Source organism: Mustela putorius, unplaced genomic scaffold, assembly GCF_011764305.1.
Source record: "Mustela putorius furo isolate JIRA1106 unplaced genomic scaffold, ASM1176430v1.1 tig00003898_pilon_pilon_pilon, whole genome shotgun sequence".
Classification (NCBI taxonomy): Eukaryota; Metazoa; Chordata; class Mammalia; order Carnivora; family Mustelidae; genus Mustela; species Mustela putorius.
The window spans coordinates 22,211,524-22,228,599 of NW_025422047.1; the positions used below are offsets into that span (position 1 = coordinate 22,211,524).

Here is a 17,076-nt window from a genome sequence, read left to right on the forward strand (position 1 = left end):
CTTTCCCATGAGAATTCTCTATTGACAAGGCCAGTCCTCCAGCCCTACCCATTCTTTTGAAACGTGTGGCAGTGAGAGGAAAGTTATGTGTGCTCCAGAAACTGCCCCATGAACATGAAAATGCCTAACGGTAAAACGTAATGGCTTTGCCTTCTGGGCACAGAAGTTTCATTGGGCACAACAGTTAATGGCAAAACTCAGAGGTGGAAAAGAGCCTGACCTGTTCAAGGGAGAGAAAGAAGACGGAGGAAAGGAAAGAATGAGTGAATTCACGGAGGACAGCAAGTGTAGGCTCACAAAGGTCCCAGTGTCCAAGGCTGGGTAACCATGAGGGAGTACTGCAGCAGGATCTTGATTACATTTGAAAAATGTTGGCCAACTGCAATGGGCAAAGAGGGCATGCAGGAGTATGTGGGAAGGCAGGGAAATCACAGGGGAATATCTACCACAGGAGACCAGGAGAGGCAATGGTGGTTAGATTGATGGTGGTCAGGGACACATGGAAAAGGGGCAGTCTGTCCTACTCTCCATAGCTGTTGACTTCCCTCCTAGAGGGCATCCTCAAGGTCAGTCACCAAGGCCCAGCCAGTTAGCTTCACACACTAAGGCCTGGTGTATTGTAGGCCGTTGTCCATTAAACATCACACTTTGTACATGTGTTGGAATAAATATATTTGTATTTATCATTTGTGCGATTTCAGCTACCACATTATCAGTAATTTGAGAATAAGAGATTATGTCTATCTCAGGGCACCTAGCAGGGTGCCCTACCCAGAGTCCTACCTCAAATATGCATCACATGAAATATTTCCATTCTCATCAGGAATGATCAAGGACTTGCCGTATGTACTGATGTGTGTGGTTAGCAATATCTCAGCCACCCTACTCGCTTTTTGGCCATGTCTGTTTTTCTTTCTGTCTGGGGTCATTTAAGGCAATATGGGGGAAGGAAAAAAAAAAAAAAAAAGGAAGAGCCAGGCACACCTGACTGTAGATTCTGACATGTGGTAAAGAGCCACTTGGCTTGCAGAGAGCCAGTACCTCCATGCCTCCCGCCGCAGAGGCTGAGTGGAATGCACTGGTATGTACCTCGTTAGCATTTATGGACAGCCGAGGAATCATTTCTGAAATAAATGATGGCACTTGTGTTAAATGATTCCTTCTGAAGAAAAATCCCTGGGAATTTTTCAACAGCACCCCTTAATGAAGAGTCAGAACAAAAGGAGCAAAACACCTGACCCTGGGATGCTGAGTGAGTGGCGACAGGCTTGGCTTTCTCTACCCGATTCCCCACTGGCAATTTCCCCATAAACTGGAGCATAACTGGAGGGCAAACTGTCTTCTTTTTTTTTTTTTTGAAGATTTTATTTATTTATTTAACAGACAGAGATCACAAGTAGGCAGAGAGGCAGGCAGAGAGAGTGGCGGGGGAAGCAGGCTCCCTGCTGAGTAGAGAGCCCAATGTGGGGCTCGATCCCAGGACACTGGGATCATGACCTGAGCCAAAGGCAGAGGTTTAACCTACTGAGCCACCCAGACGCCCCTGGAGGACAAACTGTCTTAAGGAGATGAGGCACAACTAACTATAGATATGTTAGTTCTTCTCAAAACTCGGCTGGCCATATTGGCAGGCCTCCACCTGCTTGCCCCATGGTATCTTGCCTCTCCTTTAGACTTGAAGCATAGCCCAGAGGCTCTTAGAGCAGGCCAGTGGGAGTCAGAGAGCAGTCACCATACTGGGCCAAGGAGAGGAGCTGCTGCTCTCAGCCAACACTGACTGTGGTCACTAAAATCTGTTCCCGAGCAGCTCAGGGACAGAGCTGAGCGCTTACCCCACCTTCTGGTGTACACCCTATGGAGTACACTTTCTCAGTTTTACTGAATGCCACTGTGTGCCCTCCACTGTGGGAGTAAAGAAGGTATTATATTTTCTTTAACAGCAAGAGCAAGCATTATAGATAGCCATGGTTCACGTTAGGCAGAGAATACATTATCGCAGAATCATGCAAGCTAGTAAGTGGACCTACTAACTGAATTCTCAAGCCCTTTGCATGAGATTGAGCTGGTACCAAAACTTCAGAACTTCAGTCTATTCTGACTTTAATTTGGGGCAGAAATCACCAATTTTGTATTGCAAGGTAACTTAAACTAGCTTTAAAACTAAACTTAGCACTTATAACCAGGGGGGGAAAAAGTAAATTCCTTAGACCAACGAATTACTAAAACTCCTAACTTCATTGGCACATTCAAAAGCAATGTTTTGCTTCAATGTATAAGTTAAAGCTGTTTGAGATGTTATACCAGTCTAACATAACTAAAGCTCCCTTAACGGATTCTACATGTGTGGTTTGTACTTCTGCCCCTGCAGTCAGTATAGAATTGGGCAATACAGAATTACAGAGTTGGAAGATGTCTCAAGAGGTCTACTCTCCACCAGGTCTTGAGCATGCTACCTTCTCAGCTACTTTATACAGATTCTTTTCCCAACCTCTTTTTAGCTCCATAATAATAACTTATAACTCACCCGAATAAAGAGCTTTGTGATGAGAAACTCCTTTGAGGTTATGATTAAAGCCATTTGCATTTCATATTCTTGCAAGTCATTTAATTGGTCTCCAGTTTTCCGCTAGTTAAAACCTTTCCACTCCCTTCAGCCTACCCAGATGGGTCTTCTTTTTCAATGACCACCTCCATGGCCCCAGCTGAGTTCTTCATGTCCCCTTTAGGTCAAAGAGCTAGAGCTAAATACAACACTTTGAAAAGAAGAACACAATGCAAGAAGTTCCCATTCAGCACTAGACTATCTGGATTCCTATTTGGGCATGCCAGTATTTTCGAAGCCTGTGATGCTGCATGCTATTGTCATCTACTGTAAGTACTTAGGAAGCCACTGTCCACATTCTCGAAGAGATTAAACTTTTGATTGACATTCTAAACTTGTATTTTTCCCCACAAGCCACACCAATATTTTGGCTACTTATTATTTTCTTTTTTGCCACTATTTCCATATAGCAGGTATATAAGCCCCTCTTGAGCACCTTGACTGGGAGAAGCTATTTCCTGTTCTCACTAAAGAATGGTACAATGCTGGTCACCTTCTGCAGCCCCTACTCCTAATCATAGTACAGTGAAGTATCTAGCAGCATTCCTTGTATGCAGTGAGCATCAATATTATCTGTTGCATGAATGTTGTGAATCTCCGGGAAGGGGGTGGTAGAAGGTGGGAAGATGCCACTGGAAATAAAATGATACAAAATGAAAGGCTTTGCAAGGTCTATCAAACAGCGTAGGTGTATTTGGCAGTTTGCCATAGTTTGAGGAACTGCCATGGAGAGGATGAGTATGTGCTGGAGGTCTTGCTCTGTCAAGACTGTATCAGGAATATGCCAGATGATGATGTGAGGGGTCCAGAGGTTCCCCCGAAGCCTCACAGTGCGGCAACCAGCTGAATATTTACTACGTGCAGAAGCAAATGATAAAAGATCTCATCTTCAGTGGGTGGGCGGCTGTACTGTGCAGCTGCTTTCCAGCCAAGGCTCACTGGTGGGTGGGGCCCAGTGGGTTTGTAATGAGGATGGGTCACATTTCAGAAATGTTAATATCGCTAACTCTGAGATGTGGATAACTTCCCATAAGCTAAGTTCTAGTCCACTCGAATCTCACTGCCAAGGGCCATGGACTCGAAAGAAACACCTTGCCCACAGGAGGCTGTAACTTCCTAAGAACCTGCCTCTCTGGAACAGAGAGGTAATACAGGTCTTGTACCTGCTACCTCTTCGTCGTCCCACTAATGGCTAAAGGAAACCAACTTCCTGATCATCCTTAGAGAGGATTTCTTAGATCAGGTACAAACTCATACCAGTTTTTTTCCCCGCCAGACTCCACAGGCCAAGATCCCTGTGGCCAACAGATCCACTCCTTAATGAGACTTTGCTGAGCCTTTAGTTGACCTTAGCATCAAGGGAAGCTGGCACCTGTGTGAAGGAGGAAATCTCTCTGGGAACTAGCAATATTAAATAAACAGAGAAGCTACACTATGCCAGGATTCCCATAAAGATTCACTTCTTCGAACTCAAATTTTAGTCTATCAACAAAACCATAGATTCCGGGAACTCTTTGCTGCTGGGATGTTTTAGGTGTGGTCACTGGTCATATATGATACCGAGCACGCACATTTTGGAGTTCCAAGATACTTGTACAGCACACATCACAAAAGCCGTCACAAAACTAGACTGGCAAAACGGTGCCAAGTCTAAGCCGACTCTGAGGAAGTGACTAACACACATCACAAAGGCCACTTTAGGGTCTGACATTATTACAAGGACAGAATTAATGTTTCTTTCCTATGTGTTTCCTCTGCTAAGAAGGTCAATGACATCACCGAGAGTTCTACGTGAGAAGCCAGAGTCCACCCCACATATATCACAAAGGTTGCCCTCCTGACGCCACGCCATCATCTATAGATCTTCAGTTCAAAAGAAATCTGTGCAAATGGCTCTGGGTACAAGTCCCTCCCATTGCTTTCAATCATCTTGTCACATGTAGAAGAGATTAACCTGATGGGTAGAAGCACTCAGAAGCCCTGAGAATTCAAGTCTAAATTATAAACTTATTTTTAGAAAAATAAATGTTTGATTCCTTAAGTAATTTACAATGCAATGGATCATAAGTGTCCCTGGGTGCTGGATGCTTGGCCAACCTAACTTTATACCCCTTCCTTCCCAGACTGACTCCACCAGAGACTTGGCATCCCAAAGTACTAGGGCCTTGCACATGTCCTAGCCTGACTGGCTGCATGCCTCTGCTCCCTGAGACTGCTCAGAGGGATGCCTTCACAACTGCTTCCTGCAAATTTGAATTGTGCCTATCCTTCACAGGCCAATTCCAGACCCTTCCTCTGCCACAAGAACTTCCTTGGCTGTCTAGCCCACGTTCCCACCCTTTCCTCAAGAGGTCTATGGTATTTCTCTCTAACACTCATTTTAGGACTCTGTTACACTGAATCTAATTCAGGAACACAAAGGAAATACACTGTTTACAAGCCAATGATCACTCCTAAACTGTAAGGGTTTTTTTGTGTTTGTTTAGTTTAATAGGTAAAACCTTTTTTTGTACCTATTTTAGCATTCTCTTCCATTTGCTTGGGAAGAATTTTTTCCCCACAGGAAGTGTGAAGGGAGCTTCAGCCAAAATTGTGATGAATTATCAAATATTCTAAATTCAGAACGCCCTCAAATGAAAATGTATTCCCTGATAATATTATAGCAGACTCTTGTGGTTTATTAATTAATTTTTTGGCACTCCAGGCAAAATAGGACATAGTTCCTGCTCTCAAGGATTTTCAGGTTACACTTAGATGGGGGGAAAAAAAAAGCAAGTGAGAAAATGGTAATTATATTTCAGTGCAAAGGGAGGGTTCAGCAGGCCCAAAGAGGCAGGCCAGTTTTCAGAAGAGGCAAGTTCTAAAGGGAGAGTTGAAGAAAGAGAAGGAACAGAATCCCTCAGAGAGGAGGAAGACTACATCCTGAGGACAGTCACTCTCTCAAGTATAAGAATAAAAGGTGAAAAAGCCATGTTTCCACCAGTCCCAGGTGTATATTGCAAGGAGCACTGGGTATTGTATGTAAATAATGAATCTTGGAACACTGCATCAAAAACTAATGATGTATTTTACAGTGACTAACATAACACAAGAAAAAAAAAAAAAAAGAAAAAAAAAGAGCCATGTTTCCAGAGGGGAGAGAGCATAGACGGAAACAGCCACAGTGTGACTGGTTTGAGAGTCTAATGACATGAACAATTCCTTTTGAGGATGCAAGGAACACTGGCTGTCCAGTGGCCTGAACTGAGCAGGGGATGCACGCCAGTTTTCCTTGCACCCTCAAAAGGAGGAGAGAACGAGTGAGCATTTTACCAAGGACAAAGTTGGGGGTGAGTTTCCCCTCTCTTTTCTACAAATTGCCATTACTTAAGATGTAAAATTCCCATGTGCTGTGTGTATGTGTGTGTGTCTAGCAGGCTCCAGGCTACATACCAATGCCAGGGGGGATGAGAGGATTAGTTACTCAGATTCTGGTGTCCAGTGATTATGATTTGTGTTATAATGGAATTCATTATACTCCTGGCTTCTATTTCTGGTTCAAAGAAAGGCAAATTTAAAAGAGGATCGTCAAAAGTCCTTGCTCTTCCACCCATAGGTACACACCACACTGTGCCACAGTCTCTAGCCCATCCATGTCATCTTGGCCACCATGCTTGAAAGGCTTTGGAGAAAAACAGCCGGAACCCAAATTATTTCCTAGTGTAAACAAGCTTTGTTCATCAAAATGTAAACCAAGCAGAAAGCTAGTAGAGTCCATGCACTGTCATGGGTGGAAGGTCATCTTAATTGAAAAAGTAAAGCTAATTAAATGGCTATTTTTCTGATATGAGGAAAAAAAAAGTTGTTTGCTGAGACAACAAAGTAAAAGGAAGCTTATGTGAGAATACATAATGTGTTTCTTGCTGGAGCCTTAAAAAGGTCCCTTTCAAAGAATCATAGCTCAACCTGCCATTTCCTGAGAGGGAGGAAAAGCTCCTTCCTGACACCTGTCAGGACATGCTCATTAAAATGGTTCTCCAGCAGAGGCTGACGTTCCTGGTATTGAATCACTCTGTAGTTCCTTACTTGCTCTATCGTGGAACACAACAGTGTCGTGGATGCCTGACGTGGCCTAGAAACTAAGCCATGTCCTCTGTGGAGAAAGGTGCTCTGCGTGGGGAAGGAACCTGTGTCCATTAGCCCTGGAAAGCAGCTTGCTGAATCACAGCACTGACTGAGAGGAGGAAGCTTCAGAAAGAGCGGCAGCAAGCCTGGGACTGGAGTCAGGGAGCTCTGGCTCTTGTGCCCACTCTGCCTACCTGTCTGTGTTTTCCACGCAGGACTTTTACTGTTTACTTCATCATTTCTAGGAGGAAGCTGGACCAGAAGAAAGTCACGAGTCCCAGTTTTCCCATTCTACCATTCTGTGTGTGACATGAACGTATACTATGTGTTACGATATCTAGATGTCTCTAATAACAAACCCCAAAAATCCATTACATTGATAAAAATAGAAAGGTCTGTCTTTCCAAATAAAAGATACCTTTTCACTTTAAAATGTTGAACCCGGGTACCTGGGTGGCTCAGTTGGTTAAAGTGTCTGCCTTCGGCTCAGGTCATGGTCTCAGGGTCCTGGGATTGAGCCCCACATCAGGCTCCCTGCTCAGTGGGCAGCCTGCTTCCCTTCCTCTCTCTCCCTGCCTGCTTCTCTGCCTACTTGTGATCTCTGTCTGTCAAATAAATAAATAAAAATCTTAAAAAAAAATAAAATGTCAAATCCACAAAGGCTATCTTTAACTTCTTCTTCCCATTGTCCTCGACTCTTCTATGATTCTGAATCCAAGAGACTGTCACAGTCCCACTGACAGGGGACTGCAGGGCTGAAGAACGGTTTGGGCGAGGAGTGGCAAGGGGAGGTCTCTTGGCAGGAAGAGAGCTTCAAGATAGAAGAAAACCATTCTTTTGGGAGTGGCTCATAACTTTCCTAAATTCCCCTGGAGGGAATCATAGCTGAATATGATACGTTTATGTAAATTTTGTTTTGCTTAAGAATTTAAACTGCCAACACTTGGATCATAAAGCAGTGTGACTATTCTACTCTTCTGGAAAAATCTGAAGGCACAGATAACATCCATTCAACAAATACTTACTGCACACACAATGAAGGAAAAATGATGTACAAGGGGTGAGGGTGGAGGGAAGGGAGATGAGCTGAGGGTGGAAAGAAGGACAAAGAGTCAAGTCGAGCCCTATGCTTCAGGAAGTTCTCATTTTAGTACAGAAACGACAAGTCCCTAAGTGCTAAAATTAAAATGCAAGGTAGGATATGATAAATGCCACAACGTATACTTCTTACCAGCAGGAGGCGTCTCATTAGGCGGCTGGAGGAGGCAAAGAACACATACTCAAGTAGAATAGGGAAGTCGGGTGAAAGGTGGGTTTTCGGGGGACTCCAGACGGCTTCCTTCTGAAAAGTGCCAGCTGAGCTCTAGCTGGAAGGATGGGTAGGGCATATGAGGATCAAAGCAAGAAGCTGATCTGATTTATGCCTCAAACCATCCACTGCACTTCAGAAGAAACTAAAAAGACGAGCCCTTACTGACGGGGATGGGCCAGTTTGCAAGTCTAGCAATAAGACCACCCAGAGAGCAGCTGATTTCTTTCAGATTACCTTGACCTGGGATGAATCTCAAGACAAGCCATTTCCTGGCCAAGAATCTTGGATACTCCTCTAAGCTTAAACTCAATGTTTAGGAAGTAATTTTGTTAAATACGTATTTATATTCAAAAGCATAACTCCCAGCTTCCTGGTCTTGTTTCCTGGCCTCAACACAAGGCACTATTATTTTCTTGAAGAGGAAATTATTCCAGTGCCCCTGCCCAGGCTCCACTGACTCCTGTTTGCCCTCAATTTTCTTCCTCTTCTTGAAAGGACACCCACGGTTATAACTCACACTGGTTCCGGACAGCACGTAGGGCTTGATGGAGAAGGAGTTAAGGATGTGGAAACTGTGGGAATGTGGTTTCTGAGTGAGAACACTTAAAATCTCACTTCCCTTGGGATCTGCCATCCATTAACAATTCAGCTGCAGGGCGAGGTTCATCTCATTTTAAAATGTAAGTCAAGAGCCTAAAATTGGTAATTGGGCATTTAATTGGGTATGTGAAGGCACTTACTGGATTTTGAACAACTTCAACAGGTAATGTTTAAGAACATTAAAAATTACAGCAATGATGAACCAGATGCAAATGGAAAGTGAATGAATCTTGGCACTGTAATTTAACACATCGCTGACTAGTGTTTTGAGCTGAACATGTTAAGCTTGGTTGGTTTTCTTCAATTTTCTTATATGCCAGGGATTATAAAAATATTTTACTTTTTAAGCTTGGCTTCCCCTCTCACAAAACTCCACCTTAAGAGCATTTGATTCAATTCAGTACATATATATTTGGCATAATATGTAATCCATGTTGCTGGAGCCTAGAGGGAATGCCAACAAGTCTGAGCTATACGCACATGATGTAGTTTAACAGCAGAGAGCATATGAGAACCTGGCCACTCACTGGGCCATCGAGACAGTTAGCTGGATGTCTGTCAATTGAACAGAATGGCCTTTTTACAGTGATCTATAACCACAGACCTCAGAGTCATTTATAATGACTGCCCGTGCCTGCTGACTCCTCATTCTTCTCTCAATTTCATTTTACTTCTTCTATTTTCAATAGATAACATTCACATGATTCAAAAGTAATACAGTGAGACATCTCACTCCCACCTGTCACCTTCCTTCCCACCGGCTCTGCCCTCTTGTCTGAATCAAATTTGGTATTTGCTCTCTCCTCTGGAGGTGGCTTGAGATCTGCCTGAACAGATTCATGTGAGCCCTATAAACTGGTAAGGGAACCATCAGGCCTATGCCCGTTCTTCCTGAAAGGAAACTGCGAGCAAGGAAGGATGACAGAAGCGCCCGTTTCCTAAACTTCTCTCTATGCCCACTTTGGTCAGAACCACCGCAGGCCTCAGCGTTTCAATGAGTAAACATGAGAAAGGCTCCTGCAAGTCCGTAAAGGAGTAAAAGAATGTGAACGCTAAAAAAAAAGAAAAAACGAACAATAAAAAACTAGTGGCCAAGCCAATGATGCCCCAGGAGCCATCTCACTGAAGTAGGTTAGAAAATAACCTCTTTGGAAAAAAAAAAAAGAGGAAATTTCCATATATTCAGTCCATCATGCCTAAGAAATAATTAGTAATAAAATATTATATGGAAAATAATATGTAAGATTATCATTAGGGCCGTTGTTATCTTCTGTACGGCATAACGTGAACAGAAGTCTTCTTAGAAGGGGAGGAGAGGGGCAGGACGATAGTGCAGTAAGAGTGAGGTACTCTCTGCATCCTAATGCTTTTCCTGTAATCTATATTTTTTTTTAAAGATTTTGTTTATTTGTCAGAGGGAGACAGCATGAGAGAGAACAAGAAGGGGAAGCAGCAGGCAGAGGGAGAAGCAGGCTCCCCACTAAGCAAGGAGCCCAACGTGGGACTTGATCCCAGGCCCCTGGGATCACGACCTGAGGCGAAGGCAGAGGCTTAAGGACTGAGCCACCCAGGCTCCTCCTTTAATCCATTTGAAACTGGAATAAATAATTGGCATCAAGATATTGATCAGGGACAACAAAATCTCTCACCCTCTTCCGGTTCCCAACTGGCTCTCAGCTCTGGATCAATATTTCTTTTCATTTGCCTGCCGTGGGCTCATTCGGTGCACTTTTACTTACTTGTCTCTGTCCACGATAACCAACTCTCAGGGTTGGTTTGATGGCAATTCTATTATAGCCCTAAAGCAATTATTTTAAGAAGAGATGAGGAAAAAAGGAGAGGAACTGTACAAACAACTTGACAGAATCCATTTTCTTCCCCTGCTTTTAATGTTTCTTGCCTCTCCACACAGCCTTTCTTCCCCTGAGCCTCAGGCACCCTTTTTACAAAACAGAAACAGGATCTTGGCCGGCAGGAGCTGTGCCTGTGAACAATGAAAAGCCCAGCGGAGAGAATGATTCCCAAGCAGCCACAGGGCAGCTCCTGAGGGGTCACTGAGGCAGCAAGCTCCCTGCTGGGGGTGTCTGGCTGCCCTGCTCCCGGCCTGCTACTGACCTGGGAGCAACACTTGCATGACTGGTTTCTTCGTCCTTTTTTATCCTGTGGGGGCATACACTCTCTCTTCATGCACTGACTGCAGACTCTTTCTACCACAAGGCCTGACGACCATGAACTCTGAGAAGGAAGGGTCTGGCTGCCTCTGTGAGTGAGGGACCAAGAAATGACATTACTGAACTGACATTTATCTTCTCTCCTCCTCATGTCCCAAACTGTCTTGTGCTCAAGGATGCTGGGAAAACATTCAAAACCCAACCCCAAACAAAACAACACCCAGACTTACTAAGTCACTGTATTGTTTAGAGGGTTCTCTAGGGAAACTAATGGAAAGCTTCCTGAGCTAGGCTTCAACTAGGAATTTGCTTCTGACATTGAAAGTAAAAAAAAAAAAAAAAAAAAAAAAAAAAGCAGTGGCTAGAAACATGATCATAGAGAGAATTTCCTAAAGAATGTAAAACCAAGTCCCAACCCCCCAGGGGTATAATAACTCTTAGTTCACTTCCACACATTTGCTCTGCCAGGGGTGAGCCTGTGGTTTGTCCTGGTGAAGACTTTGTGCTCCATGTACACAGAGAAGGAAGGAGCACTTCTGAAGGACAGTGGAACTTCTGAAGGTCATAGCTGGGCCATGTGCAGGAAGTAAAGAGGGCCACGTCCCTAATGCTGGGACCTGCGGGCTAGGTGTGTGATGCACTGCTCTCCTGTCATGTGCTGCTGGGGACTGGGGCACTGTGTGTGAAAATGAGAGGTCAAAGTAGACAGGAGAGCAAAAATCTGAAGCAGCCCAGTTCCCGTTGATAGAAGAAAGTTATTAAAAATGACCAAACACATAGAAGTGGCTCATGTATGAATCAATGATGAGCACACGTCATGAACCAACAGATTATGATGAAGCCAGTCCTAACAAGAAAAGAGCAGGGACAGCTAGAGGGCAGAAAAAGGACGCAGTGTTGTGGGAAATTCCAGTTTTTGAAAGGTTAGTTGAGTCACATTTCATAAGCTTTTCCACATGTATCCACTGAAATGGTGTTTTCTCATAGCTCTGAGAATCCCCAAACTGAGGATACTGTGTAGATACTGTCCTATTGTTTTGAGATCACTATTCTCACACTCTTTCCCCTCTCCTATCACCTACTCACACCCCCCCAACACTTTGCAGATAAGGTAACCACCAGAGAGCAGTCCAGAGATTTTATCTTCTGGATTTTTCTGCAAATCTGAACAGAACAGGAGAATGGGCCTTCTGTGGGAGAGGCTCAAGCTGTATTCAGGTTTGTGAGTCGCTAATTCAATGGTAAAACTCAGAGGCAGCACTCTCTATACCTTCCTTGGGGATCTCTATCTTCTAGAACCTCCTCATTTTCTTCAGGCTCTGGTGGGTAGCCAGAACTCCCGCGAGCAGATGCAGTTTACATTGGAATACTCTTCAAGTTATGCAGGAAAGCAGATCCCTGTTGAGGGAACAGACCTCAGAAAAGAACTCAAGTCAGTATTTGAGCCTCCATTCAAAATACCGTGAGTAAAGGCATCTAAACTTTTAGCAGGACAATACTCGAATTAAGAAAAAATGTGAAGAACGACAAGTCAAACAGAGTGAATTCACAAATTGAGCACATCTGAATAGAGAAAGACAACTCACTACTGCTGCCCACTTACAGCTACTTATGACACGAAGGCATCTGGCTTATATGGGAGTCGACCTGAGCTCCCTGAGGCAGTTCCTAGTACTGACATGGATAGATTTTGAAAAGCTAATAATCTGGGCTGGAGAGTTCAGACAAGGTAACTGCCATGTTAGGAGTAGGTAGAGTCCAGTCACCACCCTGGAGTTCAGCTACCAAATGAGTGGGAAAGAGGAAGAATGGTGCCTGCTGGGGCCAGCGGTCAGCTGGAGGGAATTTATTACACAGTGCAGTATCACCAGTATCTCTATTAATAGGAAAAGTTCATTCCAATTTGCCCCAAATTGGCTGCTAGTGGCCTCTAGATGGAAGGTACAAATCAGATCCTTTCCATACATTGGTGGGGTCTTCTTACTGTCTGATATATCTTAACCTATCTCCAGATAGGTTCCTACCTACAGTGGTCACTGCCCACCAATGCTTATCCTTTTTCTCTCTTCTGGGTGATAAGGGGAGGAGGCTCTCATACTTATTAGACCTGGCCCCAACTTAACTAACCTTGAGCTGCCTGAACCTTGTGCCTTTGTCTCCCCCCTGGATCCAGCAGAAGATGAGTACCCACACCATAGACCTGCCCCATCTGTTTCTAGAGCTCTACTTCTTGTCTACACTGACCTGCATCTATTCAGCTGTTTCATAGGCTTCAATGGGCTTGATTTAGTCATTCTCTTCCAGTTTTCCTACCTCATTCACAGTTGTTTCCAGTCAAGTTTCAAAAATAAATAAATAGAATCCTTCTGCCAGACCCTCAACTTCTGACCTAACAGTTCTTGCCCACCGCCTCTCACCATAAATTCAATCATTCATATGCTCCCTTATACATAATCAACTCCACCTGATAGATAATTCAAATTTATGCACTGAAAAGTTATCAGCATTTTTGAAACCTGCATATTCTTTGAGCCAGTAATGCCATTTCTAGAAACTGCTCTTGGGGAAATAATAGTGAATGTGAACAAAGTTTTAATTACATGGCTAAGTCATGGCATTGGTTATAATGATGAAACATGGCTAATAACTTCAATTTCCAATAAGGAGGGATGGGTTAAATACATTATGAACATATTTTCACTTATTAAATATTATGCAAAAGTATAATTCTATAACATTTCATGACATAGAAAAATGTTCATTAGAAAAGTAAATTATGAAATTATATGGATATATCTCATACTCATAACAATGTACATATTTCACTATATAGGAAAGTATATAAAAATGCAGTGTTCCTATTAGTGTTAGAACTGCAGGCCAAATTTTTTTCTTTCTCTGTACTTCCCTAATTTTCTATAGGCATCTATTATATTTTAATAGAGCTTTTATTTTAGAACAGGTTTAGATTTACCAAAAAGTTGTGAGGGGAATACAGAACTCCTCTGCAGGCATACTCAGTTTCTCCTGTTGTTCACATCTTATATAAGAGAGGTACATTTGTTGAAACTAATGAATCCTCATTGATACATTATTATTAAGCTGATTCTTAACTCAGATTTCCTTAGTTTCTACCTCATGTCCTTTTTTTCTTCCAGGAGAAAGGATACCACAGGTCTCAGGATACCACAAAAATTTATGTCATGGGCCATGAGTAATGAATGATACCTCTATTCCTTCCACTGCCGAGGGATCTGCTTTAAGTGAACTACTTAGATGTGGGAACTCCCCACTCCCTCAAGTCTTGATGGTAAGTGCTTTTAAAGGCCGCAATTAAATATTAGATAAAAATTCCAAAACATTGAGTTTATTACAGAATACTGACCCATTGCAATTGCTGGCCTGGAATCAGTCCACGAAATCTCCATTGTGCTGTTTTGGTTGGGGAGTTGACTCACTGACCAGTTATTTATTCTTCCATAGTGTCTAAATGCCCCTGGGATTCTTCTGTAAAAGCTAATGGAAATGTCAGACTATCCTCCTCAAGAAGAATGCCTTTTTAAAATATTTTGAATTGGAACTTTCCCACAACACAAGCTCTTAAATAACTGGCAAATAAAAGAACAAATCAACAAGCTATGTTTTTTTTTTTAATTTTAATTTAATTTTTAATTTTTGTTATAATGTTATGTTAGTCCCCATACAGTACATCATTAGTTTTTGATGTAGTGTTCCACGAGTCATTGTTTGCGTATAACACCCAGTGCTCCATGCAATCCGTGCCCCCCTAAACACCCACCACCAGTCTAACCCATCCCTCCACTCTACCCCCACAAAACCCTCAGTTTGTTTTCCAGAGTCCATAGTCTCTCATAGATTGTCTCCCCCTCCAATTCCCCCCTTAATTTTTCCCTTCCTTTTCCTAATGTCCTCCATGCTATTCCTTATGTTCCATAAATAAAGGAAAACATATGATAATTGACTTTCTCTGTTTGACTCATTTCACTCAGCATAATCTCCTCCAGTCCCACACATGTCGATGCAAAAGCTGGGTATTCATCCTTCCTGATGGCTGAGTAATATTCCATTGTGTATAGCTGTGTTTTAAAAGGGGGGAGACAATGAAAACAAAACAAAAACCTGTCTTATTAAAGACTGTCTTCCCTTATTAAGAAATAGTCACTTTTTGGCATGTAACTGACTAGCTATCTCTGCTAAAAAAGAGTGTGTTGTCTATAGAAGAAAAAGAAAGGGAAGGTTTCAGTGAACCTCTGAAATCCAATGGATCCAACAGCCACTTAGATTCTGTGAAGTGAGGCTTACTGCTGATGAATTTACTCCTTATGAAAGGTAGAGTAGATAAAACTCAACAATTGCCTCATGTCAAAAATATATATCTTCAAACCTAATTTTGAAAATTTTTGGTTAAAAAGACCTGAAGGAATGCTGCAAACAGCTCATGATATCCATTTCCATTCATAACGGAATTTCAGGAACAGAAGGTACAAATATCTCAATGTCTGAATCAACAAATTTTCATTTTAAATTTCAGTGACATGCTTAAGGAATCCTAGTCTGACTTGTTTCCCAAGGCCAGGGATCCTAATAGAATTCCCCTTTCGAAAAGCAATAAAAAGCCCCCCAAAGCCTAGCGGAGTGTGTCACCAAGATGGTGACATAAGTTGGTCCTGACTTGGCTCCTCCTCACAGACACAATTAACAACTGTTCAAAACAAGTAACCACTGAGAGACCACAGAGCAAGAACAATCACCCCTTCCAGAGATCGAGACTGACTGCAGTAGAACTGTAAGAGAAGTGGCTGCACTTTGACCACACTGACCACTCTCAGGCCAATGCAGCACCACACACACACAGGTCTCCCTGACCCTCTGATTCCTCCAGTGGGAAAAGAGAACACACAGAGGTAACAACCATCTCTTTTAGCACTGTTGGCTGCTTTGCTGGAGCCCCTACTCTGACCTTGCAGGGCAATCTATGGGGCTCAACCACTGGGAATCTGACTGTGATGGAAAGTGGGGAGGAGCTTGTAACAATCAGCACACAGATCTCAGCAGACTGAGTTCTTATCCACACTTCCCAAGTAATAATCCCAAACCCTGGTTTTGCTCATCTGAAGAACCAACTCTGACCAGGAAAGTTGGAGGAAATAATAAAGCTGCCTGATTTTGATCCTCAAAAGAGGAGTTTTGCTGGCCCGAAAGCCTGGTTTGCTCATGTCCAGGCAAGGAGCTGAATTCCATCCCCACCCACTGTGAAGAGTATCTTCGAGACCAGGAGGGCTGGTGATAGCTCCCGGAAAACAGTGTGTCCCAGGGGCACTGAAGCCAAGAGGTGAATGGCAAAGCCATTGCTAGGTGTAGAGTGTTCCTGGGTTAGGAACAGTCAAGGGGATTAATTCACAGCCAAGGCTGAGGATAGCTCCTGGTCCCTCTCAATCTGAGAGTCTGTTTGGGAAACTGAGAGGAGCTTAGGGAGGCCCCCTCTCCCTCCTGTCTAAGCAAGGGAGCTGACACAGCCCTAACAGCCGTCTCCCAGCCTGAGGGGCTGGAGATGACTCCCCGACGTTGTGCAGCTCAGTGGCACTCAAGTTGACATGTGGGCAGGGCCAGCAGTTTGCAGAGCAAAGGCCATGGTGGGTTGGGGAGTTTGGGGTGCAGGCTGGCCTGAGTTAAGAAAACAAAGACTTTTATCAGAATTAGAGATGCTTCTCCTACTACACGCAGACAGGAAATCTAATTCATAGCCCTGCTCATTGCTAAATACAACTTCGACCTGTCTGACCAGGGAACATGACCAGAGCACCCGGGGAGCTGCAGAGCTCATTCTCTAGCCCTATGTACGGTGGCACCGAACAGAGAGCACAGCCTGGGTCTTCCCCCAGCTCTGCACACTGTCCTCACCTGACCAGGGAATCCTGTGCACACTCTGGGCTGGTAAGGTCCCCAAACAGGGCTGTGCTGGCCCTGGATCCCATCCTGCTGTCCTGCTGAGACAGGGAAGTTAATTCATAGCCCCATTTACTACTGAATACAGTACACAGTCCCAACCATCTAGTAAGCTCGACAAGAGAATCCAGGCAATGGAGGAGCACATTCTCCAGACTCACTCGGGTAGGGAACCAAGTCAGCAGTCCTATCCAACCATTCTCAGCCCCTGCCACAATCCCCACCCCCATTCTCAGAGCCTGAACAGCTGTCAGGCCCCCTCCATAGACCATAATATCAGGCCCCAACTGCCCACAGACATTACCAGCAGATACGCCCAG

The 17,076-nt window shown here is 43.7% G+C and overlaps 1 protein-coding gene across 1 annotated transcript in view; it reads right to left on the minus strand.

Annotated features, from left to right (window-relative positions):
• Positions 1 to 17,076, minus strand: part of STXBP6 (syntaxin binding protein 6) — a 255,078-nt gene that overhangs the window by 65,302 nt on the left and 172,700 nt on the right. The gene's annotated exons all lie outside the window — the stretch shown is intronic.